This window comes from Scyliorhinus torazame, chromosome 5 (genome assembly GCF_047496885.1).
Source record: "Scyliorhinus torazame isolate Kashiwa2021f chromosome 5, sScyTor2.1, whole genome shotgun sequence".
NCBI classification, from domain to species: Eukaryota; Metazoa; Chordata; class Chondrichthyes; order Carcharhiniformes; family Scyliorhinidae; genus Scyliorhinus; species Scyliorhinus torazame.
Genome location: NC_092711.1, coordinates 293,667,985 through 293,687,581, shown reverse-complemented (window position 1 = coordinate 293,687,581; position 19,597 = coordinate 293,667,985). Strand labels below are relative to the sequence as shown.

Sequence of the window (19,597 nt, the reverse complement as noted above, 5' to 3'; positions counted from 1 at the left end):
TAAGCAAACCAGATAACTGCAGTTACCCATTCAGATGCTGATTGCCACTATCAGCAAAGAGGAACATGTTGGAGATTTTTAAAGATATGCTTGTAGGCTGCGATGAAGTAGATGGAATGATCGGAAACCCGTGGAACATAAGCACCAACATAGACAAGGTGGGTTGAATGGTCTGTTCCCAATAATTAGAAAATTTGGCAAAAGCAAATCTTGACTTTTTTTTTTAAATGTCAATTTTCTCCCACTGCCTTTGGACAATGGCTCATGCTGAGGTGTCATGTTTTGATCACTGGTGACCTTTGTGGTGAGCCTTGACTTGGACAAAGAACATCAGAGGGTTTTTAAATCATTGAGGCGGTCATGATATGCAAACATGCAACCAATGAACACTCAGAATAGGACATAACCCAATGGGCAGTCAGGACCCTCAGAGGTGGCATCACCACAAGGGGGCATGACATAAACACCATAAAAGGGATGAGGCACTCACACCCTGCCTCTTTCCACAGACAGACATCTAGAGAGTTAGACAGGTTTGATCAGCAGCATCACACCCCAGCACGTGGCTTAGAGCAAGCTGGTACAGTTAGACTGAGTTACTACAGTTAGATTAGCAGAGAGTCGAACTCATTGAGAACTGTGTTAATCGTTCAATAAACACTTTGAACTCATTTCAGAGTCTGGAGCATCCTTTAGTTAAGACTGCATCAAGTAGCAGCCTGTGTTATCCAAAGCAGCATAACACAACAGAGGTCATCTTAGGGGCGCTAACCACACTTGCAGGAATGCCTGCAGATTTTCACCCATTCATCCAGAGTTACTGAAGCCAACTGTGGCACTGGCACCATGATTAAGATCAGCTAACTCTGCCGTGACTGGAATACAATTCCAATCTGTGAAGTTTAACAGCGTAGCAGGCAACACAATTACCTATTCGGCTACTGGAATAGACTTTGTACATCATTTATAAACTTTCAAACGGTTTCAATATGTTATATATACAGAAAAATGAAATGGTATCAAGAAAATACAATGTCACGGAAATGGTACGGTGCAGGAGACAATTTGGCCCTATGTGGCTGAACCGGCTCTCCAAACGGGCAATATGGCTTAGTGCCATTCTCCAGCCTTTTCTCCATACCCCTGCACATTCTATAATCATCGAATGCCCTCTTGAATGCCTCTGTTGAACCTGCCTCCACCACACTTCCAGGTAGCGCATTCCAGACCCGAACCATTCACTGTGTGACTAAGTTTTTTCTTACATCACGTTTGCTTCTTTTGCAAATCAATTTAAATCTGATCCCTCTCATTCTTGATTCTTTTACAAGCAGGAACAGTTTCTCCCGATCTACTCTGTCCAGCCCCCTCCTGAATTTGAACATCTCTATAAAATCTCCTCTTCGGCTTTCCAAGGGGACCAATCCCAATCTCTCCAATCTCGAGGGGCTGTTTAGCACACTGGGCTAAATTGCTGGCTTTGAAAGCAGACCAAGGCAGGCCAGCAGCACGGTTCAATTCCTGTACCAGCCTCCCCGAACAGACGCTGGAATGTGGCGACTAGGGGCTTTTCACAGTAACTTCATCTGAAGCCTACTTGTGACAATAAGCGATTTTCATTTCCTTGGCGGGAAGTTTCTCATCCCTGGAACTGTAAACGTCTTCTGCACTCTCTGTCCAATGTGTTGACTTCCTTCCTGTGGTGTGGCGCCCAGAACTGTGCACAAAACTCCAGCTGAGGTCTAGCTCGCATCTTGAATAAAGTTCAGCATAGGCTTTTTGCTCATGTACTCCATGCCCCTATTAATAAAGCCCAGAACAATAAATGGTTTATTACCTGCTTTCTCCACCTGCCCTTCAACCGCAATGAACTGTGCAAATATACAGTTCACTCTGCTCCTGAACATCTCTAAGAATTTCACCCTTTACTTTATATTGTCTCTCCATGTTCTTCCCACCAAAATGCATCACCTCACACTTCTTTGCACTGAATTTCAACTGCTATCTATCTGTCCACTCTGCCAACTTTTCTACATCCTTTTAAAGTTCTACACTGTTCTCTTCACAGTTTGCAGCACTTCCAAGTTTTGTATCATCTGCAAACTTTGAAATTGTCCCCACACACCAAAATCTAGATCATTAATATACATCAGGAAAAGCAAGGGTCTCAATACTGACTCTGGAGAACACCATTACATGCATTCCTCCAGCCTGAACAATATCCATTGACCTTTTGGTGTCTGCTTCTGATTATTCAGCCGATTTTGTGTCCATGTTGCTACTTTATTCCATGAGCTTTAACTTTTCTCACAAGTCTGTTGTGTGGCACTGTATCGAATGCCTTCTGAAAGCCTATGCACACCACACCAATAGTATTATTCTCATCGACCCCCTCTGTTACCTCCTCAAAAAGGTCCAGCACGTTAGTTAAACATGATTTCTCCTTTAGAAATCCATGCTGGCTCTCCCCAATCAGCACCCATTTTTACAAGTGATTGCTAATTCTATCTCGAATAAAACTTAAAAGCCAGCAGCGAGAATCACAGCACAGGAGGAGGCCATTTGGCCCATTGTGAGTGCACTAGCTCTCCTGTCACTTCCCCTCGTTGTGTGAAAAAGTTTTCCCTCACATCGCACTTGCTTCTGCTGCAAATCACTTTAAATCTGTGCCCTTTCGTTCTCAATCCTTTTACGAATGGGAACGGTTTCTCCCTATCTACTCTCTCCAGTCCTGTCATGACTTTGAACACCACTATCTAATCTCCTCTCCACAGGCAACAGTCCCAACCTTTCCAATCTACCCTCATAACTGAAGTTTCTCATCCTTGGAATCATTCTTGTAAACCTCTTCTGCACTCTCGCCAACGTGTTCACATCCTGCCTGTAATCATTTCAGGAGGTGCAGGTTAAAAGGCAAAGGAGGTTTATTCTCCAACACAAATAAGGCCGCAGCCGTGGTGTACAAAACAAATGTTCCAGCCCGGGATTATGGGGAATTGCCGGTCCTGGGCTGGAGGTCGATATTTAAGGCCTTGCTGCTGAGCCCCCATTGGGCCGACCTCTACCTGCTCAACACGAAGCCCACGCGGAGATCAATCAGCGATCTTAGTGGTCCTGTGGTCTTAGTGAGGATTACAACACTGCCTATAATGTGGCACCCAGAACTGTGCAAAATATTCCAGCTGAGGTCTTGTATAAGTTCAGCATAACCTCCTTGCTCTTGTACTCTATACGCTTATTACTGAAGCCCCAAATCTATATGCTTTATTAACTGCCCTTTTCACCTGCCACCTTCAATGATGCATGCACATATACACCCAGGTCCCTCTGCTCCTTCACCCCACTACAGAATTGTACCACTAATTTTATATTTTCTCTCCGTATTCTTCCAACCAAACTGCATCAGCTCACATTGCTCTGCTACCTCTCTGCCCAATCCATCAACTTGCCCACACATATTTGAAGTCCTATACTACCTGTTAGTGTGTGTTCTCAGACTTTTGTATCTCCTGCCCGATGGAAGAAGTTGGAAGAGTGAATAATCCGGGTGGGAGGGTCTTTGATTACCCTGCCCGCTTTCCCAAGGCAGTGGGAGCTATAGACAGAGTCAATGGATGGGAGGCGGGTTCGTGTGATGGACTAGGCAGTGTGTTGCACCATGCCACTAGGTTCTCTATCTCCTCCTGTACTCTGACTCATCATTGTTTGAGATCAGCTTCATCAGCAAACTTGTAGTTGGAGTTGGAGCCAGATTTTGCTATACAGTCGTGTGTATAGTGAGTAGGGTAGTGGGCTGAGTACGCAGCCTTGCAGGGCCCCGGTATTGAGGACTATCGTGGAGGAGGTGTTGTTGTTTATCCTTACTGATTGTGGTCTATGGGTCAGGAAGTTGAGAATCTAATTGCAGAGCGAGGAGCAAAGTCCTAGGTTTTGGAGTTTTGGACATGACTTGCTCTGCTCAGTCTAGAGGTGCCTGAAAGATTATGGCCAGCACTCTGCAATTCCCACTCTCACTTCCTTCAATATCTCAGGATGCATCTCATCCAGTCCCGGTGGGCCTAGTCATCTTTCAGTACCGGCAGTCTATCCAACACTTCCTCCTCATCAATTTTTAACCCTTCTGTTTCCTCCTGTCACCATGGCCTGGGCAGCATTTACCTCCTTGGCAGATGTAACAGATCCAAAGTATTAATTTAATACCTCAGCCTTGTCTCCATGTGTAAATTCCCTTTTCGGTCACTAATGGCCCCACCTCCTCCTTTTACCACCCATATAACATTATATGCCTAGAGAAGACTTTGGGATTCCCCTTTTTAAGTTGGCAGCTGTGATCATTTACTTATCGAGTCTGCTTGTTCATTTCCCTTCTGAATCTTCTGTATTCAACTTGGTTCTCAACTGTATTTTCTGCACTTTTCCTTCTATATCTTAACTTCTATTTCCTTTTTCATCCAAGGTGCTCTGGATTTGTTTGCCCTACCTTTGTCTTTTAAGGGAATATACCTTGACTGTTCCCAAACCATTCCTGTTTTGAATGTAGCCCATTGTTCAGTTGCGTTTGTTCCTGCCAACCTTTTGTTCCAGTCTATCCAGCCCAGCTCCCTGCTTACTCCAACAAAGTCGGCTCTCCCCCAGTTAGTTATTCTTACTCTGGGTTGCCTATTGTCCACTTTTACCATCATCTTAAATCTCACGATACAATGTTCACTGTGTCCTAAATGTTTCCCCACTGACACTTGATCTACTTGGCCACCTCATTTCCAATTACTAGGTCCAACAGTGCATCTTTTCTTGTTGGACTGGACACATACTGCTATGGTAAATGCTCCTGAACACAATCTAGGAATTCTTACCCCTCTCCGCCCTTTACACTACCACTGTCCCAGTCTACAATCAGGTAATCAATGTCTCCCATTATAACTCCTCTAGAAAACGGGGGTGAGGTGAGAGGAGGGCTGTGGATGTTGGAGCCTGGATAGCAGGCTTCAATGGGCCTACGAGGCAAGCGAGAGGGGGGGGGGAAGGGATGGATGTTGGGGGATGTTTCTGTAGGGGGGGTTCTTGGGAGGGGGGGAAGGGGTTCGATGTTAACAATGGACAGGGGCGGGTCAGGCTTATGGGGCAGGGCCCGGTGGTATGGTGATGGTGGATAAGAAAGGTGTGTGGTGGTGGGGGGGGGGGAGGGGGGAGGGTGAGAGACCCCCAGTAAGGATAGTCACGTGGAACTTGAGAGGGCTAGGAGGTCCGGTCAAGAAGTCAAGGGTGCTTGCGCATCTTAAAAGTTTGAAAGCCAATGTAGCAATGCTACAGGAGACTCACTTGAGGGTGAAGGACCAGGTGAGACTTAAAAAGGCTGGGTTAGCCAAGTGTTTCGCTACGGATTTGATGGAAAGGCTCAAGGGGTAGCGGTGTTGGTCAGCAAAAGTGTACGCTTCCAGATGGAGAAGGTGGTGGCAGATCAGGGGGGTAGATATGTGATTGTGGCAGGGGCGCTGGAGAGGAGATTAGTGGCGCTGTTAAGTGTATACGGTCCCAATTTGGACGATGTGGGATTCGCGAGGAAGGTGTTTGGGGCTATTCCCGACTTGGACACGCATGAGCTGATTGTGGGGGGGGACTGGAACTTGGTGCAGGAGCCAAGGTTGGACAGATCACGGCCGCGCTCGCTGGTCCCATCAGGGGGGGCGAAGGCGCTGGCTGGGCTAATAGTGGAAATGGGAGGGGTAGACCCTTGGAGGTTCCTGCACCCAAGGGAACGGGAGTATTTGTTTTTCTCAGCAGTCCATAAGGTATACTCGTGGATCGACTTTTTTGTGGTGGGGAAGGCTTTGCTGGCTGGAGTCAAGGGGTTGGAATACTCTGCAATTGCAGTGTCAGATCACGCACCACATTAGGTGGATATGGTGCTGGAGAAGGGGGCAGCGCAGAGACTGGGGTGGAAACTGGATGTGGGGCTTTTAGGGAACCAAGTATTCTGTGAGAAAATTGAAAAGGTAATTAAGGAATATGTAGGTTTCAATTGTACGGGTGAGGTGTCGAAGGCAGTCGTCTGGGAGGTTCTAAAGGCAGTGGTGAGGGGTGAGGTAATTTCTTATAAGGCCAGGGTGGACAAAGAGGAGAGGTTGGAGCGGCAGAGGGTAATAGATGAGATGTTGGAGGTAGATAGGAGGTATGCAGAGGATGGAGAGCCCGCAAAGCTGGAAAAGAAGGAACTACAGGCGAGCTTCGACCGACTGTCCACCAGGAAGGCGGTGCACCAACTGAGACGAGCAAGGGGTGCAGTTTATGAACATGGAGATAAGTTAGCAGGTCAGCTCCGGAGGGAGGCAGCGGCAAGGGAAATTCTTCAGGTGAAGGATAGGGCAGGGAAGTTGGTGGTGGCTCCAGTGCTGAGGAGTTTTTGAGGAGTTTTATGAGAGGTTGTACAAGTCAGAGCCACCCAGGGGAGACCGTGAGATGCATGAATTTCTAGATGGGTTGGAGTACTCGAGGGTAGGGGAGACAGGGCTACATTAGAAGGAGCAATAGTGGAGCAGGAGATAAAGGATGCGATTGGGAGGATGCAGTCGGGGAAGGTGGCAGGGCCGGATGGGTTTCCGGTGGAATATTATAAAAAATTCAAGGATAGGTTGGCACCCCTGATGGTGGGGATGTTTGAGGAGGCGATAGGGAAGGGGGTGTTGCCGCAAACCTTGGGGCAGGCATCGATTTCCCGGTTACTAAAAAAAGATAAGGATCCGACGGAGTGTGGGTCGTATCGGCCCATATCACTTCTGAATGTGGACGCAAAAGTGTTGGCGAAGGTACTGGCGGGTAGGCTGGAGGTGTGCCTCCCGAAGGTGATAGGGGAGGATCAGACGGGGTTTGTGAAAGGGAGGCAGCTGTTTTCGAACATTAGGAGTGTTTTGAACGTCGTTATGGCACCGGCGAAAGGGAAGGAAACAGAGGTAGTTGTGGCATTGGCCGCCGAGAAGGCGTTTGATCGGGTAGAATGGGGGTACTTGATGGCAGTGCTGGAGCGGTTTGGGATTGGACCAGGATTTATGAACTGGGTAAAGCTATTATACAAGGAGCCGAAGGCGAGTGTCCGCACAAATAATATCAGTTTGAGATATTTCTCTCTCCACCGTGGGACTAGACAGGGATGTCCTATGGCCATCGCATTGAGAAGTTCTGGAGCATGGAAAGGAATAGTGCGGGGTGGGGATAGAGCATAGGGTGTCCTTATATGCCGAAGACTTGCTGCTGTATGTGTCGGCACCGGGTGCGTCGATAGGAGGAATATTGGAGCTACTGCGGGTATTTGGGTCTTTCTCGGGCTGAACCTGGACAAGAGTGAGTACTTTGTGGTGTCTCGGCCGGGGGTGGGGGCAGGGGTGGGGGGGCTGCCATTCCGTAGAGCAGGGACTCATTTTAGGTATCTGGGGGTGCAGGTTGCCCGGGAGTGGGGGAGGCTTCTCAGGTACAACATCACTAGTTTGGTGAGCAGAGTGAATCTGGCAAGGTGGGCTGGCCTTCCTCGGTCACTGGGTCGGTTAAAATGAATGTGTTGCCGCGATTCCTGTTTATTTTTCAATGCCTACCGATTTTCCTGCCAAAATCTTTTTTCAGGGAGATTGAGGGAAGGATTACCAAGTTCATATGGGGAGGGAAGGTGGCCAGAGTGAGAAAGGTGCTGCTACAGAGGGGAAGGCAGGCAGGGGGTTTGGGTCTCCCGAACCTGTTGTACTACTACTGGGCGGCGGATGTGGAGAAGGTGCGGAGCTGGGTCAGAGGGGTTGATTCTCAGTGGGTCAGAATGGAGGAGTGTTTGTGCAGGGGGTCGGGGCTGAAGGCACTAGCAACAGCGCCGCTCCCGATAGCTCCGGGGAAATATTCAGGGAGTCCGGTAATAATAGCTTCATTGAAAATCTGGAGGCAGTTTCGCCAACACTTCGGGTTGGGGTAGGGTCAAGGGAAATGCCGATTCGGGGAACCACAGTTTTGAGCCAGAGAGGTGGGATGGAAGTTTTCGGAAATGGGAAGAGAGGGGGGATTAAGACGCTAAAAGATTTGTTTCTTCGGGGTCTGTTTGCAGGATTGAGGGAGCTGGAAGCGAAATATGGGCTAGAGGAGTTGTTTAGGTACATGCAGGTTCGGGATTTTGCCAGGAAGGAGATACAGAGCTTCCCAGAGGAACCGGCTCCACATTGCTGGAGGAGGTGTTGAAGACAAGGGGACTGGAGAAGGGGGCAGTGTCAGCAGTGTACGGAGCTATTTTGAAAGAGGATAAGGCACCACTGGAAGGGATCAAAGCAAAGTGGGAGGAAGAGCTGGGAGAGGTTATAGAGGAGGGGATCTGGTGTGAGGTGCTCCGGAGAGTGAATGCCTCCACCTCATGTGCGAGGTTGGGGCTGATACAGTTGTAGGTGGTATATAGAGCACATCACGAGGGCAAGAATGAGCCAATTCTTTGAAGGAGTAGAGGATGTGTGTGAGCGTTGCGGGCGGCGGGGGGGGGGGGTAATCAAGTTCATATGTTTTGGTCCTGTCCAAAGCTAGGGGAGTACTGGAAGGAGGTGTTTAGGGTAATTTCCAAGGTGGTGTGTGTGAATCTGGACTCGGGTCCCCGGGAGGCCATATTCGGGGTGTCGGACCAGCCAGGGTTGGAAACGGGAGCGGAGGCAGATATCATAGCCTTCGCCTCGTTGATCGCCCGAAGGCGGATCCTGCTGGGAAGGAGAGCAGCCTCTCCACCCAGTGCCCTGGCGTGGCGGGGGGACCTGTTGGAATACCTGACCCTTGAGAAGGTTAAGTTCGAACTGAGGGGAAGCTCGGAGGGGTTCTACAAGTCATGGGCACTATTTATTATGCACTTTCAAAAATTGGATAACATCGAACATCAGTTGGGGGGGGGGGGGGGGCGCTGTGTAGATTAAGGATGACTATGGGTAATCCCTGATTCCTTTTTGTCATTTGTTTATGTAAACATGCGGGCTGATGTTTGGGGGTTGGTGGGCGGATGGGATCGTTGTTATTGTTATGGGGATTGACATATCTTGCTGATTATTGTTTATTGTTGATGGGTGTAAATGCGGGAGAAAATGTTAAAATGGAGAATTATTATTATTTTTTAAAATAAAAATAACTCCTCTTGAATGTTTGCATCTCTGTAATTTCCCCATAGATTTGTTCCTCCACATCTTCCCACTAGTTGACATCCCAATCCCCAAAACAGAGTCCCATTTGATTGCGGAGTCATTCTCAGCTCTGCAGGCACGGAGAAACACCCTGCTATACGCGCCCAAAATGGGACTCTATTTGGATGTTAAAAACGCCCTATTCTTTGTGCAGTCACATACATACACAGTAACCCTGATTTAGGCTTTATTACTTTCTCCCTTACTCAACTCCACCTCCTATCTTGCTATTCTCTATACTAGTGCTATGTGTCTCTCCCAGTGTTTTATGCACCCTGGTATTCCCCTCTGATATTCTCTCCTGGTTCCCACAGCCCTGCTGAGTTAATTTAAAGGCCACCCAACAGCACTACAAAAATGCCCCACCAGGAACTCGGTCCCAGCTCTGTCCAGGTGCAACCCATCCAGCTTGTCCAGGTGCCATCTTTCCCCGAGCTAGTCCCAGTGTCCCAGGAATCAGAAGCCCTCCCTCCCGCACCATCGAGGCAGCCATGCATTATCTGCCTTGTCCCCCTATTTCTGCGCTCACTTGCACTTGGCATGAGGAGTAATCCACAAATCACTGAATTTGAGGTCCTGCTGTCTAATTTTCTACCTAGCTCCCTGAATTCTGATTGCAGTGCCACATCTCCCTTCCTACATGATAAAATCTCCCAAACATTGGAAAAATGTAAAAGCAATTACCAGAAACTATACATCTGACACGTGTTTCAAAAAATATTCTGTAACAATTGTAAATATGTCATCGTTAGCTAAATTTTTGTAAGACTGTTGCTCTGTTATAAGTAATGCAATTATTTGGATAAATGCCACGGTGTCATTTGTCACGTATGTCTATCCTTGCTCTGTGCTCTTCGTAAATCTTACTGGGAACAAGATGCGCCAAGCCACTGGTTCAAGCAATCCATCTAAACGAGGGAAAGAATTGGCAAGCTTCGCATCTCCTAAAGTGCTGTAAAACGTACCTCACGTTGTAATAGTTACAGAACTCTGACAGGGGAATTCCACTGCCACATTCTTGCCTGGAGTTACGCCACTTCATTATTTATTTTCAAAAGGGTCTCACTGGATGTTAAAAACAATGTGCAGGATTCCCCATTTGGGAGACTAAGAGTGGGATTCTCCGGTCCGCCAGTCGCGTGTTTTTCGACTGCATGCCGTTCGCCGTTGGTGGGATTCAATTTTCCCGCTGATTGTCAATGGGATCTCTCCCATTGCAACCATCCCTCGCGCCACAAAATCCATTGGCGGGGCTGCGCTGCCGGTGGGAAAATTGAATTGCAACGACCGGAGAATTCCGGCCTAAGTGCTGATGCCAGGACCTAATTGTGTGGGGTTCACATTCTGGTTGAGCTTTGCGCAGGTGAAGGAGACACAGCCTGCGTGAGTGAGACACAGCCAGAGTGGGAACTGGAACTTGGTAATTTGGGCAGTGTGGTAATTCAGCGCCAAGTGGAGGAGGTGCTGCTTCCCTTTTTGTTCTGTTTCCTTCGTTTGGCTCTGTAACTGGTAATCAGCAGGGAGAGATCCAGAGTGCATTCTGGGAAGCAGAGAGAAAACCAGGGAGCACCCTGGGAAGGTAGGTGATATAAAATCTTACCCCCAGTGTCATGATATTCAGGTAAACATCATAGCACATACATACTGATGGACAGATCAACGGACCTATCAACACACACACAACACCACAGCCAATCACAGGCAAGAGCATACACAGTACAAACAGGGAACACGACACCTCCTGAGCATTCCAGCAGGAGACAGCTCAGGGCACAGAGCTCATAGCAAGCCACTCAGACATCCACCATGTGCTGAGTGCCACTACAAGATAGTATTAGGAATAGGTCCACAGATTCTAGGGTTATGATCGAACCTCAGTAACCAGTTTACCACTGTAAATAAATGATAATAATAAAACTAAGTTGTACCATTCGCAACCATGTTGGTTCGCCTGTGTAGCAGAGTACACAACACATCACCCAGGTTCCAGCGGCCTTCATTTTCGGGAGTGAGAGAGAGAGAGAGAGAGCCGGGGAGCAGCTTGGAAACAGGTAAGTGATAGATATTCTGCTATTCTGAGAGATCCGACTGGGGGGGGGGGGGGGGGGAGGGGGGGGGAGACGACGACGACTGAAAAGTGGCATCACAGGAAAGCTGTGACCTGATTGGCTGATAAAAATTAAACATTGTTAAACTAATTAAACATAATTAATTAATTACTTAATCATAATTTAGAGGGGTATCTAAGCCAGAGATCTGTATTTAGCTTTTACATTTATAGTAGAAATCTAGTGCTAGGAAACATATGGTTAACAGTAACGTTTTAAAAATAATTTTTAAAATTTAATTTACTAATTAATTAACGCAATTTCTATTAGAGGGGTGCAGCGCTCTGACTGTGAGATGTGGCTGGTCCGTGTGGCTTCCAGCGTCCTGGGTGGCTATATTTGCAGAAAGTGCACCCAACTGGAGCTCCTCACAGACCGCGTGGTTCGGTTGGAGCAGCAGTTGGATGCACTTAGGAGCACGCAGGTGGCGGAAAGCGTCATAGATCGCAGTTATGTAAATGTGGTCACACCCAAGGTGCAGGCAGAGAAATGGGTGACCACCAGAAGGGGCAAGCAATCAGTGCAGGAATCCCCTGTGGTTGTCCCCCTCTCGAACAGGTATACCCCTTTGGATACTGTCGGGGGGGAATAGCTTATCAGGGGAAAACAGCAGCAGCCAGAGCAGTGGCACCACAGTTGGCTCTGATGTTCAGCAGGGAGGGTCAAAGTGCAGAAGAGCAATAGTCATAGGGGACTCTATAGTCAGGGGCAGAGATAGACGCTTCTGTGGACATGAAAGAGACTCCAGGATGGTATGTTGCCTCCCTGGTGCCAGGGTCCAGGATGTCTCAGAACGGGTAGCAGGCATCCTGAAGGGGAGGGCAAACAGGCAGAGGTCTTGGTACATATTGGTACTAACCACATAGGCAGGAAGGGGGATGAGGTCCTGCAGCAGGAGTTCAGGGAGCTAGGCAGAAAGTTAAAAGACAGGACCTCAAGGGTTGTAATCTCGGGATTACTCCCTGTGACACGTGCCAGTGAGGCTAGAAATAGGAAGATAGAGCAGCTAAACACGTGGCTAAATAGCTGGTGTAGGAGGGTGGGTTTCAGTTATCTGGACCACTGGGCGCTCTTCCGTGGCAGATGTAACCTGTATAAGAAGGACGGGTTGCATCTAAACTGGAGAGGCATAAATATCCTGGCCGCGAGGTTTGCTAGTGTCACACGGGAGGGTTTAAACTAGTATGGCAGGGGGGTGGGCACTGGAGCAATAAGTCAAAAGGTGACAAAATTGAGGGAGAACTAGGAAATAGGGCCACTATGGCTCTGAGGAAGAGCAGACAAAGAGATGTTGCTGAAAACAGGGGGACTGGTGGCCTGAAGTGCATATGTTTTAATGCAAGAAGTATAAGGCAGATTAACTTAGAGCTTGGATTAGTACTTGGAACTATGATGTTGTTGCCATTACAGAGACATGGTTGAGGGAAGGACAGGATTGGCAGCTAAACATTCCAGGATTTAGATGTTTCAGGCGGGATAGAGGGGGAGGTAAAAGGGGTGGCGGAGTTGCGCTACTGGTTAGGGAGAATATCACAGCTGTACTGCTGGAGGACACCTCAGAGGGCAGCGAGGCTATATGGGTAGAGATCAGGAATAAGAAGGGTGCAGTCACAATGTTGGGGGTTTACTACAGGCCACCCAACAGCCAGCGGGAGATAGAGGAGCAAATAGGTAGACAGATTTTGGATAGGAGTAAAAGCAACAGGGTTGTTGTGATGGGAGACTTTAACTTCCCCAATATTGACTGGGACTCACTTAGTGCTGGGGGCTTGGACAGGGCAGAGTTTGTAAGGAGCATCCAGGAGTGCTTCTTAAAACAATATGTAGATAGTCCAACTAGGGAAGGGGCTGTACTCGACCTGGTATTGGAGAATGAGACCGGCCAGGTGGTAGAAGTTTCATTAGGGGAGCATTTTGGGAACAGTGACCACAATTCAGTAAGTTTTAAAGTGCTGGTGGACAAGGATAAGAGTGGTCCTCAGGTGAATGTGCTAAATTGGGGAAAGGCTAATTATAACAATATCAGGCGGAAACTAAAGAACATAGATTGGGGGCGGATGTTTGAGGGTAAATCAACATCTGACATGTGGGAGGCTTTAAAATGTCAGTTGAAAGGAGTTCAGGACCGGCATGTTCCTGTGAGGAAGGAGGATAAATTTTTGCAAATTTCGCGATCCTTGGATAACGAGGCCTCGTCAAAAATAAAAAGGAGGCATTTGTCAGGGCTAGAAGGCTGGGAACAGACAAAGCCTGTGTGGAGTATAAGGAAAGTAGGAAGGAACTTAAGCAAGGAGTCAGGAGGGCTAAAAGGGGTCACGAAAAGTAATTGGCAAATAGGGTTTAGGAAAATCCCAAGGCGTTTTACACGTACATAAAAAGCAAGTGGGTAGCCAGAGAAAGGGTTGGCCCACTGAAGGACAGAGGAGGGAATCTATGTGTGGAGCCAGAGGAAATGGGCGAGGTACTAAATGAATACTTTGCATCAGTATTCACCAAGAGAAGGAATTGGTGGGTGTTGTGTCTGGTGAAGGGTGTGTAGATAGCCTGGGTCACATTGAGATCCAAAAAGGCAAGCTGTTGGGATTCTTGAAAAATATTAAGGTGGATAAGTCCCCAGGGCCTGATGGGATCTACCCCAGAATACTGAAGGAGGCAAGAGAGGAAATTGCTGAGGCCTTGACAGAAATCTTTGGATATTCACTGTCTTCAGGTGATGTCCCGGAGGACTGGAGAATAGCCAATGTTGTTCCTTTGTTTAAGAAGGGTAGCAAGGATAATCCAGGGAACTACAGGCCGGTGAGCCTTACGTCAGTGGTAGGGAAATTACTGGAGAGAATTCTTCGAGACAGGATCTACTCCCATTTGTAAGCAAGGGGTCGTATTAGCGAGAGGCAGCACGGTTTTGTGAAGGGAGGTTGTGTCTCACTAACTTGATAGAGTTTTTCGAAGAGGTCACAAAGATGATTGATGCAGGTAGGGCAGTGGATGTTGTCTATATGGACTTCAGTAAGGCCTTTGACAAGGTCCCTCATGGCAGACTGGTACAAAAGGTGAAGTCACACGGGATCAGAGGTGAGCTGGCAAGATGGATACAGAACTGGCTAGGTCATAGAAGGCAGAGAGTAGCAATGGAAGGGTGCTTTTCTGATTGGAGGGCTGTGACTAGTGGTGTTCCGCAGGTATCAGTGTTGGGACCTTTGCTGTTCGTAGTATATATAAATGATTTGGAGGAAAACGTAACTGGTCTGATTAGTAAGTGTACGGATGACACAAAGGTTGGTGGAATTGCGGATAGCGATGAGGACGGTAAGAGGATACAGCAGAATTTAGATTGTTTGGAGACTTGGGCGGCGAGATGGCAGATGGAGTTTAATTCGGACAAAAGTGAATGGTAGAATCCTCAAGAGTATTGACAGTCAGAGAGATCTAGGTGTACAGGTCCACAGGTCACTAAAAGGGGCAACACAGTTGGAGAAGGTAGTCAAGAAGGCATACGGCATGCTTGCCTTCGTTGGCCGGGGCATTGAGTATAGAAATTGGCAAGTCATGTTGCAGCTGTATAGAACTTTAGTTGGGCCACACTTGGAGTACAGTGTTCAATTCTGGTCGCCACTGTACCAGAAGGATCTGGAGGCTTTAGAGAGGATGCAGAAGAGATTTACCAGGATGTTACCTGGTATGGAGGTCATTAGCTATGAGGTGAGGTTGAATAAACTTGGTTTGTTCTCAATGGAACGAAGAAGGTTGAGGGGCGACCTGATAGATATCTACAAAATTATGAGGGGCATAGGCAGAGTGGATAGTCAGAGACTTTTTCCCAGGGTAGAGAGGTCAATTACTAGGGGGCATAGGTTTAAGGTGCGAGGGGCAAGGTTTAGGAGATGTGCGAGGCAAGTATTTTTACACAGAGGGTAGTGGGTGCCTGGAACTCGCTGCCGGAGGAGGTGGTGGAAGCAGTGACGACAGTGACGTTTAAGAGGCATCTTGACAAATACATTAATAGGATGGGAATAGAGGGATACGGACCCCGGAAGTGTAGAAGATTGTAGTTTAGACGGGCAGCATGGTCGGCGCAGGCTTGGAGTGCCGAACATCTTGTGCTGTACATTTCTTTGTTCTTTGAGGGCGCTATGTGGTGAGAGAGTCAGGATATGCGAATAGGCCAGCTCTCTACCAGCCGAAAAACCGAGCAATTCCAAGCCCAGTGGGCATTCTAACCACTGGAGCCGGAGTTAGTGCTAAAGGGCCTGGCAGCTGGAGCTGTTTTCAAGTGCCCCACTTACCGCACACTCACTGCAGCCACCAAGATTTGTTGCAGAAGACCTGTCCCCCTCCGAGGTCGGGAGTCCAAGGTGGACCCACAGCTGCGTGCCAATGAGGAGCAGAGGGAAACCCTCTTCCCCAGAGTAGGCCGCAGACGCAAGCCTGCCCACCTGAACACCACCTGGGAGATCGTGGCAGAGGCAGCCAGAGCTGCCAGTCTCACCAGGAGGAGACAGCTTGTGATCCGGTGGGTGGGGCTCACTGGTGAGGTCTCTGCTCTGAGAGTCAAGAGAACCATAGATGGTTCCAAAGGCCACAGTGCAGGTGTCCTCTGGTTGGGGTGAGCTTTGCTGATGCCCTCTCCAGTGGGGCAGCACTTCTGAGTAGTGGCAACACCTGATTGAGCTTGGCCACGCATATCCCTTGATGAGACAGCTGGGGTATGAGAATGTCCAGAGAGGCAGCCTGAGTGGGCTCAAAGATGACCAGAGGCCTTCTGAGCACTTAAAGGACACAGGTAGCACTCAGCTTTGCAAGCAGCCAGGAGCCTGGAAGTAGCACGAAAGGAGTGCGTTTAAAAGGCAGACGGCAGCAATGGCGGTCAAAGCCAGGCCACCCCGATCCTGAGGGGTCACCCCAAGTCCACTGACTCAGCATTAACTTGCTACCCGCTACTGCCCCCAGCCTGGGCCAGCTACCCCCCAAGCAAGCATGGCAGTTTACAATGGTTTTTTTAGCCTCCTGCTCTCACTCCACAGCGCCCAGAACCCGTTTATAAATGCTTGTAGCAATTCGCACCCGTAAGACTGCTGCCTGAGAGGGGCAGAGTATCATGGAAGGGCGGAGCAAAAAGTGTCCAACCCGCTAATCACATTTAAATGCAGCCAAATGCTGGTCTTGCATGCTCCCACCAACATGGGGCGCACACTTAATTGTTGCCGCCAGGAAGGGACCAGAGTGTGGTGCCAGAATCAGTGCCGGACGCAAACCTTGGTTTTTGCCAGGCACCTGATTCTCTACCAGATCGCGATTCACGTTTCCGGTGTCACATGGCGGAGAATCCAGCCCAATGTTTCTTTGGTAAAATGTACCAGCTTACCCGAACAGGCGCCGGAATGTGGCGACGAGGTGCTTTTCACAGTAACTTCATACTTGTGACAATAAAAGATTATTATGTTATTAGTGGTCCACATTCCTTCCTACTTTGCCGAATTGGGTCATCTTTGTCTAAAATGTAGCTTCCAGTTACCTCATTGAAGTGACCATTTTCTCCGTGAGTCTTGTACGACACCCTGGGCTAAGGCACAGTCAATTCCAGCCTCCCTTGACGCGGAATCGCAACACAATTGATTTCACCAATAATTTTTAGAAAAATACACGACCACTTTTTCATTTGGCTGCCCAATCATTTCAGTCACCAGGCTTGTAAATTTAAACACAATTATCTTTTATTTAAAACAAGAATAGTAATGAAATATGCAGCAAATACAACTGGGTAACTATTATCGAATTCCTAACCACCCCCCCCTTTAACTTGCCCCCACCCTCTTTCCGACACATACACACGACAAACAAACACAGAGGGGAAGAGGGGGTGAAAATAATAAGGATAAAAGTAAAAAGATTAGAGCCTTTGTTTCAGGTGGTTGTTTCTCGCACCTTTCCTCTCTTCGCACTTTGCTTTCTGTTCGAGGTTTTCACTGCGGATTCATTCAGGTATCTGCAAGTTTCAGAAATACAGCAGCTTCTCTGGAGAAAACAAGCGTGACAGAGAGAACAAGGGTCCTTTCCTCTAAGCATTCAGGATTCAAACTCTGCTTTCCTTAGGTCTTTGGAAATCATCCCACTCGGGCAGGATCCAATCACCACCTGTTACTGGGCAGAAAGCAGCCTTTTGGTCAAATCATTGTCCACCAGCCAACCAATCGAACTGAGTAAACCCTGGCAAAAGGGATTAGGTAGGTAGGTAGGTCAGGTGTTTTTCTTGCGTCAGTGCAGATTTGAAGGGCCTCTTCTGCCCTGTACTTTCTGTGATTCTGTGAGTCCCACCCCATCTCTCAGGTGCCACATAGTCTAAGTTCTGCAGTTCAAAGCTAGCAGAGTGTACTATGTCGCAACTTGTTGAATTCCTCATTTCCTCTGCTGTTTGACTAAAAGATACATGTTCATTAAGCAGCCATTGATCAAAAATGGTAACGGCAAAAATAAAGAAAGGGGAAATAAGAGAATCAACAGGAAGGACCCTGACAATCAGTACAGAAGATCATTAACTATCCTGACTATGGTAAGTATTGCAGCCACACCTCATCCTGTCCTTCTTCAAAGAAACCTCACAAACTTACAAATTTCACAACAGAGGAAACTGATATGTGCCGAGGGCCATTGTAGACTCCTGTCTCAATTTGCTGCACTGGTTAATATCAACCAACTCAATATAGACCATTAATCACACTTCAGACCGTCTTGATTTGTTCTCTACAGTACTGCAACAGGTGGTACTTTTCCCAATAAACCACTGTGGGGCCCTTAATGGTCCATTCATATGGCTGCACTATTACTGATGGATTGGATCTTACTGGTGCAGCTTTCATTAGCATTAATGTGGAGGCAGAAGGGTAAAAGTGTAGCAGTACCCATACATCTCCAAAAGGTGCTGATAGTCATTCAACTTAAATCAGAGAAAAAAAACATTGTGCATTTACATTGCTAAACCCAGCTTTCCTCCGCCAGCAACAGAATTATGGGCCTATAATCCCACTGTCAATAATAGAGGTGCCTGCTTCAGCAATGTGAACAAGCTCTTGAGATCTGAAGTAAACAGGTGCCAATGTAAATGTACTTCACGATGGCTAGCCTTTCAAAGCGGTGCCCCAATTATTATTGTTTAAATATAAAAAAGGGAGTTCTGATAGAGGATTGTGTTGGCCGTTTGACAACTGAATGCTTCAAGCACTACTGCATCCAACTTCTTGAGCCGAATAGACCCCAACAATACACTAAAGCTTCAGTGGCAACTTGGTGACAAAGTACATCAAAGATGTAGTCCAGTGCATTAGACATTGGTACCTTATGACTGTGATTTTCCATAAGGCAAATTATTGATATCAACCTCACCATCAGAGGCAGGATCCTTAGGGACCAGGTGCTTCTCCACAGGGCCAAAGGGGAACAGTCAATCAGGTGGTTAATACCAGGTTTTGTTAGATTGCTGTTGCACACCTCTGAGCCACCCATTGTTAGAAAGCAGCCTGTGGAAGATGGCTGCCGCTCAGAACATCCATCTTCTTCTGTTTGAACCCTGCCTCTGCCTCGTGGTTCTCCCACGAACAGTTTGCAGCACATGAAACACCTTCAGGTAGTGTGCCTTCTCTGGCAGCTGACCTGTTATTTGGAACTGTGGCTGGGTTTGGCGCCTATCAGATCACTCGAGATCCCAAGACGGTATGGTTGTCTCTTATTGCTTCAGGAGCACTGACTGGAATAATGGGAATGAGATTTTACAATTCAGGAAAGTTCATGCCAGCTGGTTTAGTAGCAGGAGCAAGCATTCTAATGTTTGGAAGACTTGGTCTAAAATTATTTGAAAAACCCCACAAATCATGAACCAATATCTTTTCATCGAGGGAGTTTTGTATCCATGTGTTTTGAACCACTGATTATATTTCCCCTTTTTATCATGTAGACTTACAAAGTGAAACTTTATTGACCTGAATCTGAGCAGAATTTGTTCCAATAAACCACCTGAATCAAAAAAAAGGAAAGCAACCTGTGAACAGAGCCCTCTCAAAACGATTAAGAGGGTGTTTCCGTATTTCACGAAGGGTTGGGGAAACGTTTAAAGGCACCGGGCAGAATTCTCAGTAGCCCGACCCCGGAATCGGGAACTGCGATCGGGTGGAGAATGGCTCCCGATGCCGGAATCGGGGCAGCCGCCGGTTTGACGCCTGCTTGCGATGCTCTGCCCCCTGCGAGTCGTCGTCATCGGGACGCACGTCGCACGCAGTCGCAACGCCGTTGCCGCGTCATCAGCCGGCCCACCCGCGATGC

At 47.8% G+C, this 19,597-nt stretch overlaps 1 protein-coding gene and 1 pseudogene across 3 annotated transcripts in view; one reads left to right on the top strand and one right to left on the bottom strand.

Moving 5' to 3' along the window:
* The window catches only part of nexmifb (neurite extension and migration factor b), a 342,720-nt gene that overhangs the window by 121,375 nt on the left and 201,748 nt on the right, over positions 1–19,597 (bottom strand). The gene's annotated exons all lie outside the window — the stretch shown is intronic.
* LOC140418120 (transmembrane protein 14C pseudogene) lies at positions 66–19,311 on the top strand (annotated as a pseudogene).